The following is a 21,337-nucleotide window of genomic DNA, read 5'->3' as shown; positions in this document are numbered from 1 at the left end:
CTTAAACAAAAACGATTTATTTCTCACAGTTCTGGCTGCTGGGAAGTTCAGGATCAAGGTGCTTGCAGATTCAGTAACTGGTGAGAGCCTCCTATCTCATTTGCAGACAGCCACCTTCTTGTATCTCCTTACATGGTGGAGAGAGAGAGAGCATCTCTGAGTGCCTCTTCTTCCTCTTCCTCTTCATTTATTTATTTATTTATTTATTTTTTGAGACAGAGTCTCACTGTGTTGCCTTGGCTGGAGTGCAGTGGCACAATCTCGGCTCGGCTCACTGCAACCTCCGCCTCCTGGGTTCAAGCTATTCTTGTGCCTCAGCCTCCTGAGTACCTGGGATTACAGGCACATGCCACCACACCCAGCTAATTTTTGTATTTAGTAGAGATGGGATTTCATCACGTTGCTCAGGCTGGTCTCGAACTCCTGACCTCAAGTGATCTGCCCACCTCGGCCTCCCAAAGAGCCAGGACCACAGGCGTGAGCCACTTCGTCTGGCCCCGAGTGTCTTTTCTTATGAGGGCACTAATACAATTTATGAGGACTCCACCACCCTTATAACCTCCCAAAGACCACACCTTCAATACTATCACATTGGGAATTAGAACTCCAACTATGGACTATGCACCACTAGAATTTGGGGAAAACATAAGCATTTTTCTCCAAATGCTTCATTTGTACATTTGTATACAACACAAACTATTGTATTACAGTGTACAGCATATGCTCTGATGATGTAAGTTAGATTTCTACGATGTTTCCTAAAAATCCTCTCATTCACCAGCCTTTCTTACATGATACAATTTCATAACTGAGGGTTTTTACAGACTTCTGATTATTTCTTTCCATTTTTCTCCCATAGAAATTTCCCCTGTTAAAAACTGTGTACTTAACAAAATCCATTATAGCATTTCTTTAAGCCTCTTTTCCTGTCTATTTCAGTAATGTTTGCAGATAGTAAAAAGAAACCATGTTCTAATTAGTGAGGGTAAGAGTCTCAACACTTCGTTCCAAATGATATTATTTATGAAAACTGCACATATTGAAGTAAAATCAATCTGGTATATATGGTAAAAACCCTCTCCTGAGGGTGACTACAGTCAATAATAGTTGTACATTTTAAAATGACTTACAGAGTGTCATTGGATTGTTTCTAACTCAAGGGATAAATGCTTGAGGGGATGGATATACTCCATTCTCCACTATGTGCTTATTTTGTACTGCATGTCTGTATCAAAACAATTCATATACCCCATAAATATATATACCTACTATACACCCACAAAATATTAAAAAATAAAATAAAATTATTGGGGGGAAAACTCTTTCTTGGATTTATTCTACAAAATTGAAGGGATATCTTCACATTTCTACTGACAATAGATTTCCAATATTTTAACTTTGCCCACTATAATTTTTCTTTTTCCCAATACCCTTATTTTTTGTTTTTCTGTGTGTGTGTGAGTGTGTTTGTATGTGTGTGTGTGTTCAATGGGGGAAGGCAGTAGTGGTAATGGTAGTATAGCGATTATTCTAATTGGAGGTCTTTTTTCTTTATTCTTGGTACCAGACTTTTAAAGTGTATGTTAGGTAGAACTTGCTTGTAAAGCTGTTTGGAGCCAGTGCCATTTTTGAAGACATGAGAGCAGCTAATTGGAGGTCTTTTTTCTTTATTCTTGGTACCAGACTATTAAAGTGTATGTTAGGTAGAACTTGCTTGTAAAGCTGTTTGGAGCCAGTGCCATTTTTGAAGACATGAGAGCAGCTATTTTCAACACAGATTCAATTAATTTAAAAACTATTGTTCTATTCGGGTTTCTGCTATTTATAAATCTTTTTTGGCAATGTATTTTTTTTTCTAAAATACAGAACATTTCAACGAAGACTCAACTTTATCGCCATAACATGGTTTTTGGTATTTTTATTTAATTTCTAATTAATTGCTGCACTTCCATTCCTCACGTTGTTTATTTGAGATTTTTATTTTGCTTCCCCACCACCTCTTGACCAGATTTGCTAGGAAGTTTCTATCTTATTCTTATTTTCAAGGCATCATATTTTTTATAACTATTCCATTAATTTCTGCTGTATTTTTTTTTTTTGCTTTCTTTTACTTTATTATGTTTCAATGTTTTATACCTACCTTTTGGAGTTCAATGCCCTAGCTCTCAACTTGGCTTTGTTTTGCTATAGCAATATGTAACATATTTCCACACATATCATAATAGTCTTTCATTCACAAGTATTTAAATATTTCCATTACATATTTTTTCTTTAATACTGAAAAGCATGCTTTTGAATTCCCCAGTATATGTTTCTTTTGATAGTTTTTTAATGATTTCTAATTCTATTGGATTGTAATATGAGAACATGGTTTATAGATGATCACTTTCCTATGGCCTAGCATGTGCTCAGTTTTCTTTTAATCCATATGTTATTGAAAAGAGTATATTTACTTAATTCTGGGAGTGTGAGTGAAAGGTTGGGTAATGTTATTTAGAATAAGCTAGCTCATTGTATTATTTAAAACTTCTGTTGTTATCCTTTCCTTTATCTCTTTGATAGATATATCAGTTTCTGAAAGAGATATGGTATAATTTCCCATCATGATTACAGATTTTTAAATTTCACTTTGCAAGTCTGTCCAATTTTCCTTCAAATAAATGAACATACATATGATATTAAATGTATGCATGTTAATGATTGTCCTAATTTTCAAGTCACTATTTTTATTAAGTATAGACTTATTTTCCCTAAAGTTTTTTGCCTTAAAAAAATGTGTTAAATATTAAAATAGCTGAACCAGATTTCTTTAGTAAATTGTTGGTATTTTTTTACTTACAGACTTTGAGTGATATATGTTTTTAGGAGTGACTTTTGTAAACGGGATTTGACTGAATTTTAATTTTCAAATGAATATTGATATGGTGTGACTCTGTGTCCCCACCCAAATCTCATCTTGTAGCTCTCATAATTCCCACATGTTCTGGGAGGGAGTCAGTGGGAGAGAATTGCATCATGTGGGTGGGTCTTTCCTGTGCTGCCCTTGTGATAGTGAATAAGTCTCATGAGATCTGATGGTTTTAAAAATGGGAGTTTCCCTGCACAAGCTCTCTCTTTGCTACCACCATCCATGTAAGATGTGACTTGCTCCTCCTTGCCTTCCACCATGATTGAGAGTCCTCCCCAGCCATATGGAACTATAAATCCATTAAACCTCTTTCTTTTCTAAATTGCCTAGTCTCAGATATGTCTTTATCAGCAGCACGAAAACGGGCTAATACAGTAAATTGGTAGCAACAGAGTGGGGCATTGCTGAAAAGATACCTGAAAATATGGAAGCAACTTTGGAACTGGGTAACAGGCAGAGGTTGGAACAGTTTGGAGGGCTCAGAAGAAGACAAGAAAATGTGAAAAAGTTTGGAACTTCCTAGAGACTTGTTGAATAGCTTTAACAAAAATGCTGATAGTGATATAAACAATAAGGTCCAGGCTGAAGTGATCTCAGATAGAGATGAGGAACTTGTTTGGAACTGGAGGAAACGTAACTCTTGTTATATTTCAGCATACAGACTAGTGGCATTTTGCCCCTGCCCTAGAGATTTGTGACACTTTAATTTGAGTGAGATGATTATCTGGTGGAAGAAATTTCTAAGCATCAATGCATTCAGAAGGCATTCAGTTTTACAAGAGAAGCAGAGCATAAAAGTTTGGAAAATTCGAGCCTGACAATGCGATAGAAAAGAAATCCCCTTTGGGAGGCCGAGGCAGGTGGATTGCCTGAGCTGAGGAGTTCGAGACCAGCCTAGGAAACATGGTGAAACCGTGTCTCTACTAAAATACAAAATATTAGCCGGGCAGGGTGGTGTGCACCTGTAAGCCCAGCTACTCAGGAGGCTGAGGTAGGAAAATTGCTTGAACCTGGGAGGAGAAGGTTACAGTGAGCCTAGATCATGCCACTGCATTCCAGCCTGGGTGACAGAGTAAGACTCCGTCTCAAAAAAAAAAAAAAAAAAAAAAAGAATCCCGTTTTCTGAGAAGAAATTAAAGATGGCTGCAGAAATTTGCATTAGTAACAGGGAGCCAAATGTTAATCCCAAGAACAATGAAGAAAATGTCTCCAGGGTAAGTCAGAGGTCTTCATGGCAGCCCCTCCCATCACAAACCCAGAGGTGTAGGAGGAAAAAGTGGTTTTGTGGGTCATGACTGCGGTCCCTGTGCTATGTGTAGTCTAGGGACTTGGTGTCCTGCATCCCAGCCGCTCCAGCTTTGACTAAAAAGAGCCAAGGTATAGCTCAGGCTGTAGCTTCAGAGGGTGTAAGCCCCAAGCCTTGGCAGCTTCCACATGGTGTTGAGTCTGTAGGTACACAGAAGTCAAGAATTGAGGTTTGGGAACCTCCATCTAGATTTCAGAGGATGTATGGAAACGCCTGGATGTCCAGGCAGAAGTTTGCTCCAGGGGTGGGGCTCCCATGGAGAACCTCTGCTAGGGCAGTGGGGAAGGGAAATGTAAGGTTGGAACCCCCACACAGAGTCCCTACTGGGGTACCACCTACTGGAGCTGTGAAAAGAGGGCCACCATCCTCCAGACTCCAGCATGGTAGATCCACTGACAGCTTTTTGCTGTGTGCAAAGCCACAGACACTCAAAACCAGCCCATGAAAGCAGCTGGAGGGAGGCTGTACCCTGCAAAGCCACAGGGGCAGAGCTGGTCAAGATCATGGGAACCCACCTCTTGGATCAGAATGATCTGGATGCGAGACATGGACTCAAAGAAGATCATTTTGGAGGTTTAAGATTTGACTGCCCTGCTGGATTTTGGACTTCCATGGGGCCTGCAGCCCCTTTGCTTTGGCCAGTTTCTCTCATATGGAACAGCTGTATTTACCCAATGCCTGTACCCCAATTGTATCTAGGAAATAACTAACTTGCTTTTGATTTTACAGGTTCACAGGTGGAAGGGACTTGCCTTGTCTCAGAAGAGACATTGGACTGTGGACTTTTGAGTTAATGCTGAAATGAGTTAAGACTTTGTGGGACTGTTGGGAAGGCATGATTGGTTTTGAAATGTGAGGACATGGGATTTGTGAGGGGCCAGAGGTGGGATAATATGATTTGGCTGTGTCCCTACCCAAATCTCATCCTGAATTGTAACTCCCACAATTACCACATGTTGTGGGAGGAGCCCAGTGGGAGGTGATTGAATTATGGGGGCAGGTCTTTCCTGTGCTGTTCTTGTGATAGCGAATAAATCTCACAAGATCTGATGGTATTATAAGGGGGAGTTTCCCTGCACAAACAGTTTGTTTACCTGCTGCCATCCAGGTAATACATGACTTGCTCCTTCTTGCCTTCCGCTGTGATTGTGAATCCTCCCCATCCATGTGGAACCGTAAGTCCATTAAACTTCTTTCTTTTGTATATTGCCCAGTCTTGGGTATGTCTCTTTGAGCAGCATGAAAACAGACTAATACAAATATGTTTCTTCATTTTTTTCTGACAGGGTCTCACTGTAACCCAGGCTGGAATACAGTGGTGTGATCTTGGCTCACTGCAACCTCCACTCAAATGAATATCTTTCAATGAACGAGTTTAGTCTATTTATATTTATTGTGATTTCTGATGTATTTAGACTTTTTTCTACCATGTTACTTTGTTTTTGCCTTATTGTAAAAGGTTCATGCTTCTTTCTGTGTTCCTGTTTACTAAGTCAAGAAAATTTTTTAATTTCTTCTTCTTCCCTATTTGTTTATAATTCTTAGATGGTATTTCTTTTTGTTAAACATTTTCTATATACAATTATTAATTTAATGTTTACATTTAATTAGTACCTCTAATATCCTCTGATTTTTTTTCAAAGCCTTTAAAACTTTTAAGTCTTATCTTTAAATTTTCAATTTTGATATATTGCTATTATTTTATTTCCATCTGTTTTTTACTTATCTAAGTTTTTTAAATTTGTTTTTGTTAACAAACAATGCTTATTTAGGCTAAAAACATGTTTATACAAGTTTTTAGCTGTTATTCCATCTTCAAGTCATTTCTGCCTCCTAGCATCAATTTCCTTCTTATGGAAGTATATCCTTTACTATTTCTTTCAGCCCACATCAATAACTAATATATGGCTATCTATTGCTGTGACAAACTATCCCAAAACTTAGTGACTAAAACAACTACCATTTCTTTCTGTCTCATATATTATGGCTACGAATTTCTGGCAGAGGTTGTCCAGCTGATTCTGCTGTTCTGTATGGTATTGACTGAATGAATCACTTGGTACTATCCAGCTTGAAGCTGACCTTTCTTGAAAGTTCCAAGATAGCTTTACTCACAAGGCTGGCACTTTGCCAGGTATGACATCAAGTCTAAGCTAAGCTGGCCCCTTCTCTTTCCAAGGTTTGTTCATTTGCCCTTTCCAGCTTGATGGTCAGGCTTCTTACATTGTGACTTGGGGCCTTAAAAAATGAGTCAAAACAAAGTCAAAAAAACAAGAAAGGGCAAAAGGACTCCCTAATCAATAAATGGTGCTGGGATAACTGGCCAGCCATATGCAGAAAATGGAAACTGGACCCCCTCCTTATGCCATGTACAAAAATCAACTCAAGATAGATTAAAGGCTCAAATGTAAAACCTAAAGCTATAAAAACCCTGGAAGATAACTTAGGAAATACCATTATGGACATAGGCCCTGGCAAAGAATTCATGAGAAAGGTGCCAAAAGCAATTGCAACAAAAACAAAATTGACAAATGAGACCTAATTAAACTGAAGAGCTTCTGCACAGCAAAATAAACTATCAACAAAGTAAACAGCAGCCTACGGAATCAAGCAAAATATTTGCAAACTATGCATCTGACAAAGGTCTAATATCCAGAATCTATAATAAACTTACACAAATTTACAAGAAAAAAATATTAAAAAGTGGGCAAAGGAAATGAAAAGACACTTTTCAAAAGAATACATACATGCAACCAACAAATATATAAAAAATGCTCAACATCACTAATCATTAGAGAAATACAAATCAAAAACACAATGGGATACCATCTCACACCAGTCAGAATGGCTATTAACTAAAAAGAAAAAAATAACAGATGCTGGTGAGGTTGTGGTGAAAAGGGAATGCTTATACACTGTTGGTGGGAATTTAAATTAGTTCAGCCATTGTGGAAACCAGGTTGGTGATTTCCCAAAGAAATTAAAACAGAATTACCATTCAACCCAGCAATCTCATTATTGGGTACATACCCAAAGTAATATATATCTTTCTACTATAAAGACACTTGCTTGTGTATGTTAATTATGGCACTATTTATGATAGAAAAAACATAGAATCAACCTAAATGCCCATCAACAGTAGATTAGATCATGAAAATGTTATATATATATATATACACCATTGAATACTATGCAGCCATAGAAAAGAATGAGATACGTCCTTTGCAGCAACATAGACGGAGCCAGAGGCCATTATCCTTAGCAAACTAATCCAGAAACAGAAAACCAAGTACTGCATGATCTCACTTATAAGTAGAAGCTAAACATTGAGTACACACGGGTACAAAGAAGAGAACAACTGACATCAGGGCTTACTTGAGGGTAGAGGGTGGGAGGAGGCTGAAGATCAAAAAATGACCTATCTAGTACTGTGCTTATTATCTGGGTAATGAAATAATCAGTACCCGAAATCCCTGTGACACACAACTTACCTATATAACAAACCTGCTCATGTACCCGTGAACCTAAAGGTTAAAAAAAAGCCAAAAGCTGAAAATCTTTCTAAATTATAGGTTCAGAACTAGACTGAGCCACTTCTACCATATTATATTAGGCAAGCAATCACAGGGCAGTCCAGATTCAAAGGGGTGGAAGAATGGACTCCACCTCTTGATGGGGAAATGGCCCAGATAAACAGAAAGAGAAGAAATGATGGGACCATTATACAGACAGTCTCCACAACCAGAACCCTCTCTAAGTTTTATTAGAAAGTATTTTATTTTGTCCTCACTCTTGAAATAATTACTTATTTATATATAGTACTTTAGGTTGATCCTTATTTTTCATCAATAGTTTCAAGATACCCTTTCATTCCATTGCATTCAGTGCTTATTTTGGATAATGAAAAGTATGTTGTCAGACTACTTTCTATTCCTTTTACGAAGTTACTCATCTTTGGTCTTACAGATTAATACCTGTCTCTTTTTCACTGAGGATCTTCTATTTTTATGATATGTTTAGGTATAGATTGCTTTTTCCTTACCTTTCTTAGGAGTCAAGGAGCTATTTTTATCTGAGAATTCTAATTCTATAAAATAATTTGGCATATCTATGGGAAAATACTACTCCCTTATTCTCTGAATTTTGTTCTTTGGAACTTCCCGTGAATGCATGCTGGACCTTCTCATTCTATCTTCTATTTTAGCTGCTTCCTCTTTGTATTCTCCATCCATTTATTTCAATGAATTATTTAACTTGATTTCTATAGATTTTTCTTTCAATGCACTGATTCTCTCTTCAGCTATGTAGACTTTGCTGTTTAATTCACCTCATATGATTTTTATTTCAATGCTTTTATTTTCTTTTCTAGAATTTGTTTAGCTTCTTTTTATAATTTGATTGTACTTTTTTCATACATTATTCTTGTTTTACAGTTTAGTTTATGTTTTTAAACATCTTAAAGATTTTTATAATCTTTTTCAAAGTATTATCCCATTATATGAAGTTTTTTCAGTGTTGTCTGGTTTAGTAAGTCATTGACTTTTGTTCACAGTACATTCAAAAAGAATTATTAAATTTTTCTACCACCAGGTCTCTGATGGGTTTATTATTTTCATACAAGATTTCCTCATAATCTTGGCTTGAGGTCCTAAAACAAGTGGCAATGTGAATTTAGCCCACACTCATGTTGGGACCTGATTGTGAAGTTGTGGGCTGCTTCCGCAAGTTGAACATCAGAACTTTTGTCATCCCTGTTTTATAAATGAATCAGCTCTTTGAGGCTTTTGGCTCTTTGGAAGGGTTCTCATTTCCAGAGAATCACATTCAGCAGTTCTGAGACGTTGTGTTCCTTCAGGCATATTAAAATTAAACTCCCTAACCATCAAGGATTATATACAAAGAGTGAAACTCCCCAAATCATTGGGATTTAGTATATATGCCTCTCTTTGTTGAGTCTCTACTTTTTAAAAAATAACACCATGATATTAACTTTTATTCCTATTGAATATGTGTGTGTGTATGCATGTACATGTGTTTATAATTTATTGTATGTTTGGAATGGGAAGGGGTTGATTCATTTGAGTTGAGACTTATATTTACTCAATCTTCACTAACTTTTGTTTCCATTCTTAACCATCTGGTAGGAGGGGAGATAGAAAATACCTTTTCTTCCTCTTTAATGTGTAATTCAGCTCAAAAATGTATAAATCTCATATATAAAATATTTAATCATAATCTAAATTAAAAAATGAATCTGATAAAATTTCTGAAAGGAAATTATAAGTGATAGAAAGGTGGACATTAAATGTTTTAAATTTGTTGATTAGAAAATTCTGGGGAGACTGACTCCCCATATTTTGCACAGTTCAATAACCTGTTACGTGGAGAGTCTTCTGACTTAAGGGAGGTATCTTAAGTTAGAATCAAGGACGGGAGTATTTTTTTTTAACATACAGTTGACCCTTGAACAACACAGGCTTGCACTGCCCAGGCCACTTATCCACTCATTTTGTTTAACAAATAGTTGCCCTCCCTATCCTCAAGTTCTGCATCTGTAATGAAAAAAGACTGAAAATCTATTAGTGGGATGATAAGCTCGCGGATACGAAGGGCTGACTTTTCCAATACTGGGTTCTGCTGGGCTGACTGTGGGACTGGACTCTGCGTGGCTTTTGGTGTCTGCAGGGGGCCTGAGACAAATCCCTTGCAGATACCAAGGGGTGACTATATTTGGAAAAGAAATCTCAGCTAAGGGTATAGATTTCTCATTTTCCTGAATCCACTTGCATCCCTTTAATTTGCCCAACCTCCCCCCTACCCACTTCAAGCAGTATCAGCCAAGGTTCATGTCAGTGTCTATTCACCTCCACTTCGCACATTAGAGAGTAGAATCCACAACCACTGTGAAATTTAAAAAGGCACAACCGAATAACGTAAATTTCTTTCCAGTCCCATTTATTCACCTCTAATGAGAATGCCAGTCAGATTTTAACTTTTTGTTTTGTAGAGGAAGATACCATTTTTAGATTTAGCCATTATAATCTATTTTTTTCAAATGAGAAAGTGTCAGAGTAGGGGAAACAAGGAGAGCCAAGAAAAAAAAATTCCTTAAGATATATTTCCTATACTGACTCTTTCTATAATACAAGATAAACAAATGTATACATTTTTAAAACTGTGTGGAGGGACAGCAGAAAGTTCCTTTATTTATATCTGTGGTTCCTGACGTTGCCCTAATCAGAATATCTATCAAAAATATCAGGCCAATATCAAAATCAGAGAAAATAGTTGCCTTTAATGGAGACTTTGGTGTTTAATCCTTTGAAGTACATGGGAAGCAAAGATATGCTATATGCAAAGTAAAATCCTCTGCTGTCTTTGAAAGTACCAAAGGAAACTTTTAAGTGCAGCTCCCATTTCATCTTTACAGATAAAAGGTCTAGTAGGCAGGCTTATAGATGTCTACAGGTTTTCTCCACCATTTCAGTGTTTTTGAAATGAACAACAAAAACAGTTATCTTTGTAAAAAGTCAACTAGCACTTTAAACTACCTTTATGTTATATACATATTTTAAATATCTGAGTTGACAACTATTATTCTCTAAAATGTAGTCTTGTACTTAGGTATGCATCTTTAAAACCACAATGCCTATATTATATGCATAAAATCTATAGCAGATTACAAAAACTGACTTAATTAATTATAACTTGCATCCTCACATAGGTATGGATTTGCTATAATATGTCATTAATGAAAATGTTTAAACACATTAAATCTTTTCTTATTGTCATAAACTCTAAAAAAAATTTTCTTTGAAACTTACATTTTAAACAGAAATGTTTACATTCAACAGATAAAGCAGAAAATGTTTATATGAAACATACACAACACACTATTCTGATATTTATTTTTTGGAATTTGGAAAAGTTACAAAATGATATTAAAATGACAAAATTAGGTTCTCCTAGAAAAAGCTTACTAATCATCTTTTTTCTTCAAATTCAAGAAACATGGCTCTTTAAAAAATGTTTGAAGCTATCTATGTGGACCATGGCAGAAAGGGACAGACAGCATGTACCTTGAGACAAGGACCATAAGGCTGATTTAATCAGCAATTTAAAAATGGACTTTCTGAGCCTGGGCAACATAGGGAGACCCCGTCTCTACATTTCTTTTCTTTTCAATTAGCCATGTGTGATGGTACATGTCTGTGGTACCAACTACTTGGGAGGCTGAGGTGAGAAGACCGCTGGAGCCTGGGAAGTTGTGGCTTCAGTGAGCTGTGATCATGCCACTGCACTCCAGCCTGGATGACAGAGTAAGACCCTACCTCAAAAAAAATTTTAAATGGACAAATAAAATAAAATACAAAAATAGGCTTTCCCAAGCCAAAAAGGCAGCATTGGCAGAAACACAAAAGCATCTATTTTTATCAATTGGCTATTGTGTAGTTATAAAAATGGAGGTGGTAAACAAACACAATTCCATTCTCCTGATTTCTACCAATGTTCAGCCAATGTTCAGTGTTTAATAGTCAAGAAGAATATGCTTATCTCTCAATCCTTCTCATGAAGATTAAAGAATGCTCTGCCTACATGATGCTTCCTTTACTGGAGTGATTCTTAGACACCAGCCAGCGTCACAGTCAGCTGGAGGGGTTGTGAAAACCCAGATTGCTGAGCCCCCGACCAGACCAGAGTTTCGGATTCCATAGATTTGGGATGAGGCCAACAATTAGCATTTCTAACAAGACCTGACATGTGGCTGACATTGCTGGTACCGGGTCCATAGATTGAGAATCACTGAATTAACGGATTTTACACACACAGAGGAGCTATGGCTTTTTAAACCTGTCAAAAACACCAGTCTTTAAAGTTTTTAGATTATTAAGGTCTGTCCCATTAGATGTATCAAAAGAAGCAGTAATCTGAGTTCTAATTCCTTTGGGAATCTCCAGAGGAGATTTCAGAGCCAAGTGGAATGAATTAAATTGATAGAAATTATAATCAATATAATACTTAGACCATAATAGGTTCTACATTGATCCAAATGACTAAATCTAACCTAATCTTTCATTCTGAATTTATCTTTATCTGCAGATATTTCCTCAGTGAATAGAGAGAAAACCTGGCATAAAAATACATTATTTACTCAAAAGTTATATCTTTTTTTGTTTATTTTTATTTATTTTATTTATTTTATTTTATTATTATTATACTTTAAGTTTTAGGGTAGATGTGTGCAATGTGCAGGTTTGTTACCTATGTATGCATGTGCCATGTTGGTGTGCTGCACGCATTAACTCGTCATTTAGCATTAGGTATATCTCCTAATGCTGTCCCTCCCCTCTCCCTCCACCCCACAACAGTCCCTGGAGTGTGATGTTCCCCTTCCTGTGTCCATGTGTTCTCATTGTTCAGTTCCCACCTATGAGTGAGAACATGCGGTGTTTGGTTTTCTGTCCTTGTGATAGTTTGGTGAGAATGATGGTTTCCTGTTTCATCCGTGTCCCTACAAAGGACATGAACTCATCATTTTTTATGGCTGCATAGTATTCCATGGTGTATATGTACCACATTTTCTTAATCCAGTCTATCATTGGAACCAACCCAAATGTCAAAAGTTATATCTTAATTGCCCTCTAACGTTGGCTCAATATTCCCAGATGATATCTTAAGATAATTCGTTTCAGAAAAAAGCAAAGTATAAATAAATTATAAATAAATTGTATTCTCAGTTCTTCACCTAATGTGTACTTTCACTCCCGAAGCAACTTATTAGAAGCTATTTGTGAAATATGTAGTCTTTGATAACTTCGTTTCAGTGTTCCTAAACTCTTAGAGACAGCATCAAAAGAGTGAGGGCTTGCATGGAGAAATGACAGGAAGGGTAACGCACCAAGAGGCAGAAGATGCATTTTCTGTGTTGTGTTTGCCATTTGTCAGCATTGTCTGGTCTTGCAAAACACTTTCAACCTCCAGCTGAACTCAGTTTCTTTATTTTTAAAATGGCAATAATAATTCCTTTCTATTACTGGATTGTTGAGAAAAATAAATTAGGAAGAGTCTTATTTTCTTATAAACAGAATTAACTGCAACTGAACATATTCAGTGCTTTAAAAGAGTCAGATGGGTGCTATTTCTAAAAAAAGGAGAGTATCTTTAGATCTCTTATTCAAATTCAATTATGTACCACTAGCAATGCCTTGGTTTTTAGAAATAATCGCGAATTATACCTTAGAAATAATGAATATATTACATGCTTTAAGTTCTGCCTTTTTCATTGTTGTTCATGTGCCAGGTGTGCAGAATTCTGTGGAGTCTGGTGTTCTTCTCCATGTGAGTCATTAGACTTCATAGTTTTTGATATCATTTTAATTATTATTTAAAAATACTCACTAAATAATTAGAATCCTTCTTCACTGGAAATATTATACTGTGGATTAACCAAGATTAACACGATTTAAATTCACATTGAAACAATATTTGAGCATGAAGGCCATATTTTCAGTGAGCCACACTGCCTTTTTCTCAGTGAGTTTGTGTCTGTTTGTGCGTGATTTGTGCGAGTTTGTGTGTGTTTGTGCGTGATTGCCCTTTTTGCCATTTCTTTAAATGCGTAATGCACGATTGCCCCTTTTGGTTGCAAAACCCAACATAAGTAGAGTGATTTTCGATTTCCTGTATTAAATAATGTAGATGTGATAGGGGTGAAAGTAAAATATCTCACTAGGAAATAAAGGAGTCCTATAAAAAAGACCCCCTGTCAAGAATAATGTCTTTTGTGTGCTCTTTGCCTCTGTTGCTGACAAGGAAGTGGCAAGTTGGTGCTTCTGAATGATAACGTTGAAAGCAAAGAAATAACTGCACAGGTGAACTTTGAGCAGTGCGTCTGCATCACTTCTCTTTCTACAATGAGCAGCCTTATTAGAGACGGCTTATTATCCATCTCAGATGGTATTCAAAAAAAATGTATTTAACCATAAATGCCAGTTTAAAAATGCTTCAAATTTACATATATATTATACATTGTTCAAATGAAAGATGAAGTTATGACTTCACATCATCTCCTGTTTTTCTTTTTGAGTTCTTTCTGAGCTTTTGCCTTTTTCAAGCATCGGTTAAAATGCTGAGACAAGACACTGCTTCCTATGCTTTAGTCTTTGGAGGATGCAAATAGCGTTTAAAATAGTAAACTCCAAGCCAAACAGAAATAAATTAAAGTCTGGTTTTTGGGGATCTTTCAAAGAAGAAAAAATATTGCCATTGATAATTTCTCTGATTCTCAAAAACATATAAATCCCAAAGACAATAATATGTTTGCTATGTATGATTTGACACTTAAAATCTGTATTCACTTCAGCCATCCTGTGGAATCTTGTAAAATTTTGAGATCCATGTAGTATACTAACAGTATACTGCTGCCTCAACCGAAGCAAGAAATAGCTGTCAAGGGCTTCCTTTTATATACTTCTTAGGTGAATAATTTGGGTATACAGGTAAAACATGGCCTGGAGACATACTAAAAGCTACTAATTTTTTTTCTGTTAGAGAATTAATTACGTGTTGGAAATATTATGTAAAGTGCATGGACTTAGCAAAATTGCTGAAGTTAAATCAAGTTATCTACAGTCTGACAGTGTATACTGTTGCCTTGCCATCCCTGCTAAGGTTAACTACATGGGTTATTCAGAAATGAAAGTTATGTTTTCCTGCATCTGTTGATGATTAAAAAATGAAAGTTATACATTAGTGTCAGTTATGAAAAATCAAGATTTAATACTCTGCAGCATTTTATATGCACTTTAGGCTTACAAATATCCAATAAAATAGAGAATGACTAATAGCAAAATTCAAGGCCAAATGTTAGAGGGTTTACAGCAACATATTACTTTATCTTGTGAGACTCATTGGTTCCATTCACTAAAGAATTATCCTTAAGATGTGGCATATCTGAACTAGTAACTTGATATTAATTGTAGATACCCATAAATCAAGCAGGAAGATGTGGTAATAGCCATTTCTGGATAAAATACTTAAAAATATATAAACTAAGTAAAATGTTCATTTTCTCCTTTTCTTCTGAAGATCAAATTTGTTTTAAAAATGCACATTCACAATTCTGAAATTTTTCATTCATCAATAAGTTCTTCAATATATGAGAAAAAAACTAATTCTCCACAAAATTGCTATGATATTCTTATACTACAATTGATATATCAGCATAGTGGTATCACTGGTATTGCTTGTACTGCCACTCTAGAAAATTTTATTAAACAATGGTAAAATGAATTAAAGGAGAAATAATGTATATAAGGCAACTACATCATCTATGTCTGATTCATTTTTCATTTCTCATATATTCACTCTTTTCTTTTTTCTCCTTCCCCTATAGCTGATGGGTTTAGGCTGTCATTTCTTTAAAAGCATAATGGCTTTTGTGACATTTCATGATGGTGTTTCTTTAGATAGTTCTCAGCAGGACAGAACTTTGTTATCAGACAAATATATGATACACACACATACACACACACATTCAGAGAATATTCTTTTAGACAAGCCCAACGATTTTAATCCATAGGCTGTCCTTCAGACATTGCTTTCTGCTTAAAGAAAAAGAAATACATGAAACTGAAACCCTTATATATTTAATAAAAAGACATTTGAAGTAGAAGATGCTGATAAGCTGATACATAGAAATCAGTGACACGATCTATGTGTCACTTCAGTTCTATGTCCTGCTTTTATAAGGAAGAATTGTTAAGCTTGAATTCCTGATTGTCTAATATGATATCTTGAAATCCACTCTGCTTTACACCAATAATGATCTCATCTTATAAAGAAGAGCCTTATATTTTTATTCTTCTCCCAGGAGAGGACCTCCAGACTTCGATGACTGGTTGCTAGATGGTAATACATAAAGACAATCAGAAAGTTCATACAGTATTAGAAATAGATTTATGTTCTGGAAAATAAATTACATCATCTCAATACATGAACAGACAGCTGAAAGAACCTTCTGAAAAAAATAAAGATAAGGACTGGGATTATATTCTCATATGTAAAACTATAATATAGTTAATGGTAGATATTTTTAAAAGCAGGGTATGTATCGTCTGAGGGCATAGGACCTAGCAAAGAGCTATCTTCTCTTCATTTACCGGGCAGCTCTTTCATGATAATACATAATCTCTGAAATATTTACGGGAATCTCAAAACATAGTTTACAATTGGTTGTGGATGTAATATTTTTGATAAATCATATGTTTACATAATAATATTTCTAAACACAGTCATATATCACACAGCATTTCAATCAATGACTGACCATACATAACATGATGAGCTCGTGAGATTATAATAACGTATTTTTACCGTACCTTTTATATGTTCAGATAAAGAAATTTATCATTGTGTTACAGGTGCCGTCAGTATTCAGTACAGTATCATTCTGTGCAGGTGTGTAGCCCAGAAGCAATAGGCTGTACCATAGAGCCCAGATGTGTAGTGGGCTGTTCTCTCCAGGTTTGTGTGAGCACACTTTATGATGTTTGCACAAAAATGAAATCACCATAGAACGCATATCTCAGACTGTATCCTAGTCATTAAGTGATGTGTGACTGTACTGAGTTATGATGAAGTAGAAAACAAATAACAACATGGTGGGAGACTCAAATCCAACCCTATCAATCATAACACAAGTAAAAGGACTAAGCATTTCAAATAAAAGAGAACATCAAACTGGATAAAAAAGTAGGACTAAACTGTACTTTCTCAAAAGATGCATATTATTATTATTATTATTATTATTATTATTATTATTATTATTTGAGACAGGGTCTTACTCCGTTGCCCAGGCTAGAGTGCAGTGGTGCAATCATGGCTTACTGCAGCTTTGACCTCCCAGGCTTAGGCGATCCTCCCACCTCAGCCTCTCAGGTAGCTTAGACTATCGGCGTGTACCACTAGGCCCAGCTAATTTGCGTGTGTGTGTGTGTGTGTGTGTGTGTGTGTGTTTATGTTTTTTGTAGAGAAAGGGTTTCACTAAGTTGCTCAGGTTGGTCTTGAACCCCTGGACTCAAGTGATCCACCCACCCTGGCCACCGAAAGTGCTGGGATTACAGGTGTGAGCCTTTGCACCTAGTCCTCTGATGCACTTCAAATATAAAGTAAAAATTAAGTTAAAAGCAAAAACAATGATTTTTAAATAGCATGCAGTGCTCACTCTATGCAAACTAGAGTGGCCAATTTAATATCAGTAAAGATAGACATCAAAACAAGAAGTAATACCAGAAATAAAATGTGCCAATTAAAGTGGTAAAAAGACCAGAAATGTGTATGCTCCTGATAACAGATCTTCAAAATACATGAAGTAAAAACTGGCAGTAAAAAAGGGAAAAATAAACTCATTGACAATATAGTTAGAGATTGTAGCACTATTCTTTCAGCAACCAATAAAACCGGTAGAAAAAAAAAGATTTGTAATAATGAACAGCACTGTCAACCAAGTAAACCTAGTTGGTTTTTATAGAACTCTATACTCAACAAATACAGAATACATTATTTTCCTATGTAATGGGGCTCCACAAATATGCTGGGCTATTAATATATTTCAAAGTATTGATGTCACATGTTTTCTGTGCATATGGAATTAAATTAAAAATTAACAAAAATGAAATATCTAAAAAATTCTCAAATAAAAATATTTATTTTCCAATTGAATTTCGAAAATGTTTACAACGTTACTCAGTGGAAGACAAAGAATTATTTTTATCCATTGATTCAGAAACAACTAGATATCAATCTTCAAGAAATTAAACATTGACCTCAGCCTCCAAACTCACACAAAAATTAATTCAGATAGATTATAGACATAAATGCAAGAACCAAAATTGTGAAGCTTCTTGAAAAAAGAGTATCTTTAAAATATTGGGGTAATCAAATATTTCTTATACAGAAATCAGAAAGCACTTAACGTTTAATAAAAGCAATTAATAAACTAGATTCTATCAACATTAAAACTTATGCTTATCAATAGATTATTTAAAAACATGAATATATAATTAATAAGTAGGATAAAATATTTTCTCTTTCTCTCTATCTGATAAATGATTTGTATAGAGAAAATCTAAAGAACTTTTACAGTAAAATGGAAAAATGTCTTACCTCATTTGTCACTAGGGAAATGTCAATTAAAAGCACAAGTTATTACTTTCCCACTAAGATGGCTGAGATTGAAAACCCAAGATGGTGGAAAGGTTATGGAGCAAATGGAACCCTTGTACATTGGTGGTTAGAGTGTACAATGGTAAAACCATTTTGATAATTGATTTGGTAGCTTCTTACAATGAAATTCTATTCCTAGATATTTATACAATGAAATGAAAACCTATGTCCATTAAAAAATGTGCCCATGAATGTCCAGAGTAGCTTCATCCATAATGGCTAAAAACTGGAAACAACCTAAGTGTCTATCAATAGGAAAACAAATAAATCGTGATGTAACCATACAGTGGGGTACTGCACAGTAAATATAAGGGATGGACTATTGATACATGCAACAACACGAATGAATCTCAAAATCATTATCCATTGATTCAGAAACAACTAGATATCCATCTTCAAGAAATTAAACATTGACCTCAGTCTCCAAACAAACACAAAATGAATGAATCTCAAAAATTATACTATTCTTCCTCTTCTTCTTCCCTTCCTAAAGCTGCATTAAAATTAGAAGAAAGGAGCTACTGTGGCCCAGAGTGGGTTGCAAAGTCCAGGTAGGATGATGTGGGTGTTTGTGTGGGAGGGCTCCTCAGCAAAGGCTGTCTGAGTGCAGTGGATTTGACTTGGCGACCACATGGGTTTCGGGATGGGAGGGGCAGCATAGCAAGAGAGCGTCAGAGCTCCAGTGTGGTGAGCACAGCATTCTCGAGGGTGCACAGCCCTTTTTCAGTTTGTTGGAGCCCAAGTCACTGTATAGGGTGGGCTGAAGCTGGAGCATGGGTAGGGTGAAGTGAATGTCTGCACAGCTGGAAGGAGGATGGCTATGAGGCTAGCAGACTGATTGCATACAAGGATATTGATCAAATAAGTGATATACCAAGGATAGAGGCAGGCATTTTATGTCTGTGAAAGAAGCTAAAAGTGTGGAAGGGTAGATATCTTCTAAGTGATGGTTTTCAAGTTCATAGAAAGATAAATATAAAAATAAAAATAAGTATATATGCTATAAATATATATAAATGCATATTATAATATATTGTATTCATTATATTACATAAATTTAATACATCTTACAAATGTATATATTACTAAATATACTAATATGAATACATTTAAATATATTATATATTCTATTGAGATATACTTGTATAATATAGATATACAAGTGTATCTATAATATAGATATCTCAATAGAATATATAATATAGATATACTTGTATATGTGCAAATATATAAAGGTTCTCTGGAAGCAGACACTAAGCCAGAGTTTGATATGCAAGGTATTCATAGGGGATGAACACCTATAGAAGGCGGGGGTGGGGGTGGGCAAAGGGAAAAGTAATTTATTCCCAAGCCTTGGCCAACTTTAAAGGGTGCTTTGAAGCACATATGGCCTTTCAGACTTACCCTGCAGTGGGCTCAAATATCAGGTCTTTTTATCCTGAGATGGGCAGTCATTAGCTGTGTGTTTGTTCATGAAGAATACGGACTTGGGTGAGACAGGTCTGTGAAGCTGAGAATATTTTATTGATTTAAATTTAAAATACAGACCCTGTAGGGCCTGGGAGCTCATGCTTGCTGCTAAGTGTACTCCCAGCAGCTGAGAGAACTCACACAGTCCTTTCCTGAAGTCACTAGGGAGATACATTTTTAGACCCATCACATGCACACACACACACACACACACACAAACACACACACACACACACACAGACACCATTTTCATGTTTTGTTCACTGACTGAGTAGGCCTGGAAGCAATGACATGTCAGAAACAATGAAATAACTAGCCCTCATTCCTGGGCTTTCAAATACCTACCTGCATTAAAATAATTCAGGGTCAGGTGCAATGGCTCACACTTGTAATACTATCGTTTTGGGAGGCAGAGGCAGTGAATTACTTGAACCCAGGAGTTCGAGACCATCCTGGGTATCATGGCAAAACCCTGTCCCAACAAAATTACAAAGAATTAGCTGGATGTTGTGGCATACAACTGCAGTCCCAACTACTTGGGAGGCTGAGGTGGGAGGATCACCTGATCACCTCAGGAGGTCGAGGCTGTGGTGAGACAAGATAGTGCCCCTGCACTTCAACCTGGGCAATAGAGTGAGACTGTTTCTCAAAACAAACAAACAAACAAAAGAATTCAGGGCTTTTCAGATATTGTCTGAGGCAGCGGAAGTACAAGATTGGAAGTGAATTGGAAGATTGAGGAGCTTATTATTTAAATAATATACATTTCAAGAAGACAAGAAGTAATTGATGAAATTGAAGCTACAATGAGTATCTAGCGTGCCTGAGCTGAATAAATACTTAAGCAGACAGGGCTGACTTAGTTCTAGGTAAGGCTGATAAGAAAAGATAACTACCAGATTCCAAGTACCAATCAATCAATTGATCAAAATAGAAACATATACAATTGTAACCTTTCTGTCAGAAAAAAAGAAGTAACTCACAAAAGAAAAGTAAAAACCTAATAATGGACATTTACTACATCTTGGGGCACTAGAAAATGGTGGAATTATGTCTATACACTATTGAAAGAAAAGACTGTTTCAAGAAGGACGTCGTCTGCCTGTCCAGGTGATGGAATGACATGCAAACATTTGCAGATAGCAGTGATGACTATGACAACCACATACTTGACCTGAAGAATATGTATGAAAAAGAAATTAAATAAAAAAGCAAGTGAATCAGAATAAGAAAAGATACATAGTTGACTACATAAACATTAACATATTTGTAAAAATAATCAACAAAACCAGTTTATAGTTATAAACTAAATTGGAGAAATATTTGTAAGGTACATGACTAACAAAAGATTAATTATATAATATACAATGACACTTATAAATTAATCACACAAAGAAACAACTCAACAGATAAATGAACACAAGACA

Source organism: Hylobates moloch, unplaced genomic scaffold, assembly GCF_009828535.3.
Source record: "Hylobates moloch isolate HMO894 unplaced genomic scaffold, HMol_V3 SCAFFOLD_3, whole genome shotgun sequence".
Taxonomy (NCBI): domain Eukaryota; kingdom Metazoa; phylum Chordata; class Mammalia; order Primates; family Hylobatidae; genus Hylobates; species Hylobates moloch.
Note: the sequence above shows the minus strand (reverse complement) of the source record.